Below are 8,157 nucleotides of genomic sequence, written 5' to 3'. Positions count from 1 at the left end.
CGAAAACTTTTATAGGGAATTCGGAAAATATTTTCGGCCAGCAGGAAAGATAAAATCCCTGCACACAAAGTGCAGGCATGGGCCCAGAGACTGAACAGACAGACTGCTGTAAAACCCCTGTTTAATAAGGCATTAAAATGCCATCGACCTGGACACATTTAAAAAAAAAAAAAAAAAGGAGCTATGAAAACAAATACCATTCAAGTAATTAGGATCTTATGCCTGAGGCCAGCCTTGATGCCAAGCAGGGACTTCCCTGCAGGAATTGGAGCGAGCCTGATCCCCAAAAAGAGGAATCAGCCAGGACAAAGGCCCTGGTTTTCCCAGCCCCCTCCACCGCCTGCCTCTCGATGCTGAAGGCAGCACGTTTGAAATAGTTTCCCTCTCGACATCTTGGGTGACTTCCTGGTCCAGTAGCTCAAGTGGGGGTCCCGTGCCCCTGGGGGTGATTGACCTGCTTGCAGGAGGGTCCTTAAGGGTGGGCCCTTGTACCTTTCTGCTCCATGAAGGACAAGGAGGCAGTTGAAGGCCTACTCTATTGGGTAAATCTGTGCCAAATTGGAGTGAAGGCTGGCGAGGGAACATTTGTTTATGAATGTAGCCGTGAGGGGGAAAAAAGCTGTCTTTTCACTTGCTCCTGCAAACACGGAAGCTGCTGCAGAGCTATTTCCTGCCACCATGGCTTCTGAAGGGTTGACGGCCAGGTGCGCGGCAGCACATTTCATTACTGCCACCCTCCCTGCCCCAGCATCCCCCGGAGTAGTTTCTGAGGGCTCAGCCCCAGAAATTTGAAAAATAAAGAACTTGTCCCAATTTTATTATTTCGGGAATGATTATTTGTTTGTTTGGGGGTGGGGTACCAGTATTGTACAGGGTTGAAGATTAGCAGATCTAATTAGCTTTCACAAAATGGAATTTTCAATCAGATTGTGTCTCTGGTTGGTACAATTTGAGAGGACTTTTTATTTTGTGCCTTTTCATTCTCTTTTCTTAAAAAAATTCTCTTACGAATTTGTGTCAGTGATCAGTAACTTTTCTTAAGGAAACCTGTAGAGACATTTGTGACTATATCTGGACATGATTCTCACATTTTATTTCTTCTTCCTCTTGTACATTTCCTTTTCTTCCAAGAGATTGTAATCACCAGCAAAATGTGAAAACGAAGAGAGAGTAGAGAAAGGGAGAGAGAAATAGAAAGAGAGGTGGGGAAAAAAGAATGAAAGAAACATAATTAAAGCCCCTGCGTTTTTCTGGGGTTAATTTGAATCGAAGCAGTTGGTTTCGTTTTGCAATACAAAAGAAAAATTCAGGCCTTAGGGCCTACGACTTTCATTAAATTCAGCTTTGGTGAGTTCTAATAATACAGTGGTTTATTAAAGGCGTGAAAAATGTCATTGCGGAGGCCTTCCCTAAACAGCGCCTCACCTCTTGGGTATGACTCATGCTTCCTCCAGGGCCGCCTGAGCTGTAAAGTTGGGGGCAGGATATTTGAGGTCCAGTGAACCGGCTCCTTGAATCTCTCTTGCCGTTTGGCTGGGATCACGTCCCAATTAGCAACCTCGCCATGCAGAGCAGTAGCTGCACAGCAAAAGTACAGAGAGCGTCTGGGTGCTCAGGGCTGTTGTAAGTGATTAGTCCGAAGGAGTAGCGCAAAACTTAGAACCTCGTCCCCGGCAGGAGTCTGCTGGAGGAAATGAAAGGATCAACAACACAGAGGAGCACTGTGGCCGATTGTTCCCGGCCACAGCCACAGGCTTTTTTGTGTGTGCCGGAAATTGACCTCATCAAACACGGAGGATGCGGGCGGGCGAGGATGCTGGTAAGGCAGGTGATCATGCTCAGTCATCCACCTCTTACGGTGCAGGAGACTGGGCCGTACCTTGCCAGTCATCCCTCCTGCTCAGTCTATAAAAAGCAGTGGGTTTTTTTTTTTTCCATGAAAATGCAGAAATGAGCATGGACTGGTCCTAATTGGACCCACAGGAAGCTCACTAGTTGCAATCCTTTTCGTTTCTTACTGTTTTCATTCAGAAGCATCTCATTTGGCCTGCGAACCAAGCCTCAGAGGTTGGCAACACAGATATTACTCATCCCTTTTTATAACGGAGGAAATTGAGGCCAAGAAAGACGGAGGGACTTGCCCAAGGCCTCCAACGAGATAGTAACAAAGCTGGGACTTTTCTTTCAACAATAGATTTATTCCCTGCGTTACTTAGTTTGGCAGCTGACTCTGAATGAGGGAGCAGAGACCCAGGCTTGTTGCTTCCTGGAGGTGGGCAGATGGCTGCTCCACTGGAGGCACACCCTTTCTGAAATGTGCTTGAATGTCGTCCTGCCTCCTTGGACGAGCCCTAAACCCCTGGAAGTGTGAGGTGCTCAGAGGGCTGGAGGGACCAGGCAGGATTCTCCCCAGCTTCGCCCTCCTGCCACCACCCCTTGGCACTGACTCCGCACTGCACATAGGTCTAGGCTTTGGCATCTGGTAGACGAGGCTTAATTGGGAGACAGCAGAAGCAATACAGTCAATAGAATTTTCCAGAAAAAAAAAAATGTCTCTCGTCTTTTAAGCATCTGAAATGAAATGTGTGCAGACAAGCATCCCATGGTGGGGGAAGGGGAGCAACTGGAACTGAGCACACACTTTATCTGTATTATCTCATTTAATCTTTCCCATGACCTTGGTCGACAGGCAATATTTTATTATCCCTAATTAGCGTGTTGAGGAGATGGGCTCACAGAGACCAGGCACCCATCTAATAAGTGGTGGAGCTCCAAGTTCGTTCTCCTTCCCCTACCGGCCCTGGCCTCTCCACCCAAGGCTCTGGGATACCGTCTCCGGGAGGATCATGTAGAGCCCAGAGCATCGATGGTGTGGCAGAGGTCCCAGCCTGTGCGCAGTGTCACCTCATGGTGACTTCCTTATCACTCTGTAGCCTCCATGGTTTTTTGATCTCACCTCCATTCAGCAAAAAACTAGAAAGTACAAACTACCAATATATTATTTATAAACTGATTAGCAAATTATATTAAATACATACGTACTACCGTACTAATATAGACATTAGATATTTTAAAAGGACGAGATTAAAATGAATAGGAAAAGAAGTTCTGGCATCTCCTTCTCTTCCTTTATGGTGGAGAGTTCTGCCGTAGGTTCAGACAGAGCCCTGCCATAGCTACGAAATTCACCATTGCAGACGTTATTCATGGCATCACAATTCTTGAATGCTGCAAGGGAGAGGAGGAGCTGCGTGGAAGAAGGAAAGGGAGGTTCAAAAACAGGGCACGTGACACAGCCAGCATGTGACAGCTCTGGGACTTGGGCCACATCTCCTGACCCCCTAGTCCCAAGCTCCTTTACCTGCTCTACATTGATATAAAAAGAAACCAAAAGTTCAATTTCTTGGGCCAGAAGATTACATTTTAGCGTCCAGTGTGACGAGCTGAATGCCTGAGCCTCCCATGCTGTGTCTGGAGTAAGTTCATGTCCATCAGCTGCCCTGGGGAGACATCCATTGGCCTTCCAGTCTGGGCCACAGAGCGTGTGTGCCAGGCCACCGGCACATGTGGTCTGGGGAGAAGGAAAGCTGTGCTGCGCTGCATTTGATGCTATTAAAAGCAGCTTACATAGTTTCCATCATTCCTAACGGAGCCGCGTCATTTCACAGACCCAGCCCTTGCTACAGGCACCCTAGGTAGGAATTCTGGATGTTAAAGAAAAATGACTCCCAAACAAGTCTCTTCCAGATCATCCCAAGGAAGTGTATTGTGACCAGGGGTTGGAAAGGCAGGGAAGGAACAGCCTAGCTCTGCTACCCAAGCCAAGTGGCACTTGGGGCCATCCTCAAAACACTTTATTTTTTCTTCCCAAAACATTTTAAACAGTTGTTTTAGAGACAACTGAATGATTTACTAATTCTACTGGCGTGGACCAAGCTGACTCATCTACACGGAGATGGGGAGGCCTAATGCTAGGACAGCCCCCCATCTCTGTGCATTGGAGGGCAACAGGTAGCCCAAGCTCATGGCCCAGCTGTGGTGGGTGGAGGCGATTGTAAATTTTCATCCTCTAAAAGGGTAACCCTCTGCCATTTTGTATCCTTCAAGTCATAAAATTATTTTTAAACATGTTTGTTTGTTTTGTTAATGAATTCACAGTCACCTAAAATACAAATCTGTTGGGTTCAGAACCCACAGAGGAAAGGGAACAAGGAGAGACAGGTGACAGAATGCACAGGGATGATAATGGTGATAGTGGTGGCCTTAGCAGCATCTTAAAGGAAGAGCAAAGGGCTTGGGTTAGAGAGAGCTGGATTTGAAGCCGGTTCTGACCCTCAGCCCACAGCCTTGAGCAAGTCTCTTCATCTCGTTGAACCTCAGTTTCCTCCTCCGTGAGGCAGTGGTGGTCACACCTCTGCAACCAAGTTGTTGGGAGGATTAAATATATATTAGAGTACCGAGCCCAATGCCTGATGGCTGATTAGTAACAAACTAAATGTAAAATTTATTTTTCTTTTCTCATTTTGCACATGGGAAAACTGAAGTTCAGAGAGTTCAGATTCAACCTTCATTTTCTGAATCTGAACTCCAAGCGGCGCCACCCACCAAAGCAGGCAGGAAGGAGGGTGGGAACCAGCATTTGCTGAACGTCTGTTCAGTACTAGAACATCAGGGACCAAGGACGTGCCAGGCCCTTCCACATAGGTGTTTTAATCTTCACAATCCCAAGAAGCAGATGTCATGAAGCATTATTATCTGCATTTCACTGACTAGACACAGAAGTGATATCTTTGCTTAATGGCACAAACCAGAAGGTGTCGGGAACCCGGGATTTCCGGCTCAAGGTGCAGAGTTGGTGGCACTAACCTACAGGGGCCGGAATACTACTTCAGCGACTCAGCGTTCGCCCCGGGGGCGGGGGGCGGGAGAGCTCAGGAGTGTGCAATCCAGCACCTGTTCTTGGTATAAGGGTAGAAAAGAAGTGGCAGCAAGGCAGCTACTGTGACGGGAAGCGGCTCAGAGAACACCTGGCCGGTCTCCATCAGGCCTGAGCTGGAGGATCCTCTGCAGCACCGGCCAGCTCACCCGCCACGACCCTGTGGCGATGGGCCTCCTTGTTTTCGCTCAGCCCCAAATTTGCAGCCTGGGACTCGCATGCCCGGCCTGGGAAAGGGAGAGACACACAAAGCTGCCTTGCGCCCTCAGGATGAGCAGTCTCAGACAGCTCTTCCTAAAAGGACAAAGCAGGACTGCTGAGAAGTCTCTGAAAGGAGCCTCGCTTTGCCCCGTCGTAAAACAGGAGTGGTACTTTCCACCTTCCTGTTAGAGTGATGCTCTCTCAGTGCCACAGATTAGGCACCAAATTGTATCTGGAGAAGTCTCTCAGTCTCTTAGACCCAAAACCAGAGGCTTGAATCAGTGTATGCTGAGGAACCAGCCTAGCTCGATAGCGCCTCTGCAGGCAGGTTGGCAAGTGGCTCACCTGCTGCCCCACGGCCCAAATGGCACCTGCCAGGGTTGGGAGAGAGGTCGGCTGTGAAGGGGTGAAGGACCCAGCAGTGTCGTTTGCTGACTGTGTGTCCTATGCCAGGCCCTGCACGAGGTGTTTTGTATAGGGAGCCATGTTTGGGGGCTTCTTGGTCCTGGTTTGGTTTGGTTTGGTTTGGTGGTTGTCTTCTTAAGAGAGAGGTGGGCCAGTCCCATCTAAGAAGTCCTTTCATAGGAAGGTTTGAAGGAGGAGACAACTTGGAATCTTTGAAGGAGAAAGAGGGGTTGGCGCCTGGCGGTCCGACGCTGGGAACAGCCCTGACCGAGTGGTCCCGGGCCCACCTGCCGCGAGGCAGCAGCGGGATGACGACGAGAGCTGTCAGTGCGAGCATCGCACTTTGGGTACGGCCTTACCGGGGCAGGAGGGCGCTCAGGTAGCCTGCGACCCTGCAGACAAGCTGTAGAAGTGTCCCGCTTCCTCACTACGTGCATGGTGGCAGCCAGAGCAGAGGACAGGTCACACAGAGGTGACAGCGGGGTTACTAATGACGGCAGCACTCCCATCCTGAGCAGCCTCAGGTCTGCTGCCTGGGCGGTGGCCTGGGTCCACCTGTCTGAGCAACCCGCACCCCATGAGCGACTCTAGTGCCCGGGAGGGCCCCTCGTAGCAGCCCCAAACTCCACGGCCTCACCCAGCTCACACTAGGGAGTGGGCAGCCCAGACCCAAGGATCTGCCACCACGGCAGACACTGCCGGGCCTGACGGAGGAAAGGAAACGCGCAGACAGGACAGAGCTTCAGGAGGCAGAGTCCGCGTGATTCGGTGAGTGAGTGGGGTGGGCAGGTGGGCAATAGCAGGCATCGGCACCGAAGTCCGGGTTCCTAGATGCCAGTGGGTGGTGCCGTTTGCCAAACAGAGGATGTAAGGGAGGCCTGGAGGTGGGTTCTGTGCTCTGGTTTAAACAGGGTGAGCTGGAGGTCCCGACATCCCTAAGCAGAGATGTCCAGGAGACGGTGTCCAGACGGGGAAGTGCAGTTAGACTTGAGGTTCGTCAGCACGTGTTGGCGAGAGAAGCTGTGGGAACAGACGGCATGGCCTGGGGAGAGACCTAGTGAGCAGGGAGGATGCCGAAGTCCCAGACCTTGAACAACGGCAGCGTTAAAGGCCTGGGCAAAGGAAGGGTGTCAGGAAAGGACGGACAGCGAGTCGGGAGGACACAAACAGGGCAGGGTGGCCCAGGAGACGGTCTTTGTCCATTTGACCTGCCTTCGGCGCTAACCACTTCCTGCAGTTGCTGCCATTAGCACTGGGGCAGTTGCTTTGTAGCCTTTCTTATGCTTTTTATCTTTAGTCTTTTTCTTTCTTTTCACTTCTACAATCACATCTTATTTTTTTTTCTTTAATGAAATCTTTCAATTATAGAAGTAATACATTTTCATTGTAAAGAGTTAAAACAGAGACGTATGAAGGAACCAATATAAACAGTTTCTTCTCAATCATCTCTGTGCCGCTAACACACACACACACACACACACACACACACATACACACAGGTTTGTTTTTTGTTTTGTATTGCACACAAATGGGAGACCATATATCAGAAAAGTTTTTTCACATATTTCATGGAGATATATATTTCATTCTCTTGTTATTTAATGCTATTTAATCTGTAGTTTGGCTACATCAATCTTTTTTTTTTATCAAGTGTTCTTGAGATCATAGTCTGTATTGTGATCCTCTTTTTTCACTTAATTTTAAATGTATTCCCATGTCATTAAAGGCACTTTGTAAACATAATTTCAGTGACTGCATCGTATTCCAGAGTGTAATTTACCAATTTACTTTCTACCCATTTGGGGCTATTAAAAGTAATATCACAATGAACATTATAGAGCATGAAACTATGTCCACATTTCTGGTTATTTTCTTTAGGATATGAACACTTGGAATCTTTGTCCATGCTGCCAGATTGCTTTTTTCAGAAAAATTATAACAATCTGTACTCTCAGCAGCAATGACTCAGAGAGGCTCCCAACATCTTTTCTTGAACATTTACTAAACTGTTAGACAAAAGTGATGTGTTCTTACTTCAGTCGGCATTTTAGCTTATCCGTGGTGCTAGTTTTGTCCAGGTTAATAATTATCTGTTTGCAATTCCTCTTCTAAGAATTACCTGAACCTGCGTCCGCTGCTCTAGTTTTCTAAAGTTAGCCTTCCTCCCTCACCGCCAGTCCGGCCCAGCCCTGAGCCCTCCTGCTCCGGATGTTTATTCCCCACCCTTGTCTCCACAGTGGTCCTCTCCCTCCTGGTCCTGCTCACAAGCCTTTCCCATCCCCTCTGTCCCCTCCGCAGCGGGTCTGTCTCATGGCTCCTGCACCTTGCTCAGCGTTCCCCAAGTGCCCGCACTGCAGAACAGAACAGCCAAACATGAGCCCAGAATGTCCAAGAAGGCTGTCAGGGTCTGTCACGGGCTGGGGGTCCGTGCTGACAGGCCAGGAGACACAGCAGGGGCTCTTGCTGCCCTGACCCGGGCCCAGGGAAGGGTGAGGTGCCACTGTCGGGACCTAACCTACTGGGACTTTGCACGACCCTCTCCGCTACCCGATATCCCCCCTCTCCTCTTACCCTGACTCGGGCTTTAACTTTCACAAATGATACAATGTGCTGGT

The sequence above is a fragment of the Lemur catta genome, chromosome 15, assembly GCF_020740605.2.
Source record: "Lemur catta isolate mLemCat1 chromosome 15, mLemCat1.pri, whole genome shotgun sequence".
NCBI classification, from domain to species: domain Eukaryota; kingdom Metazoa; phylum Chordata; class Mammalia; order Primates; family Lemuridae; genus Lemur; species Lemur catta.
Note: the sequence above shows the minus strand (reverse complement) of the source record.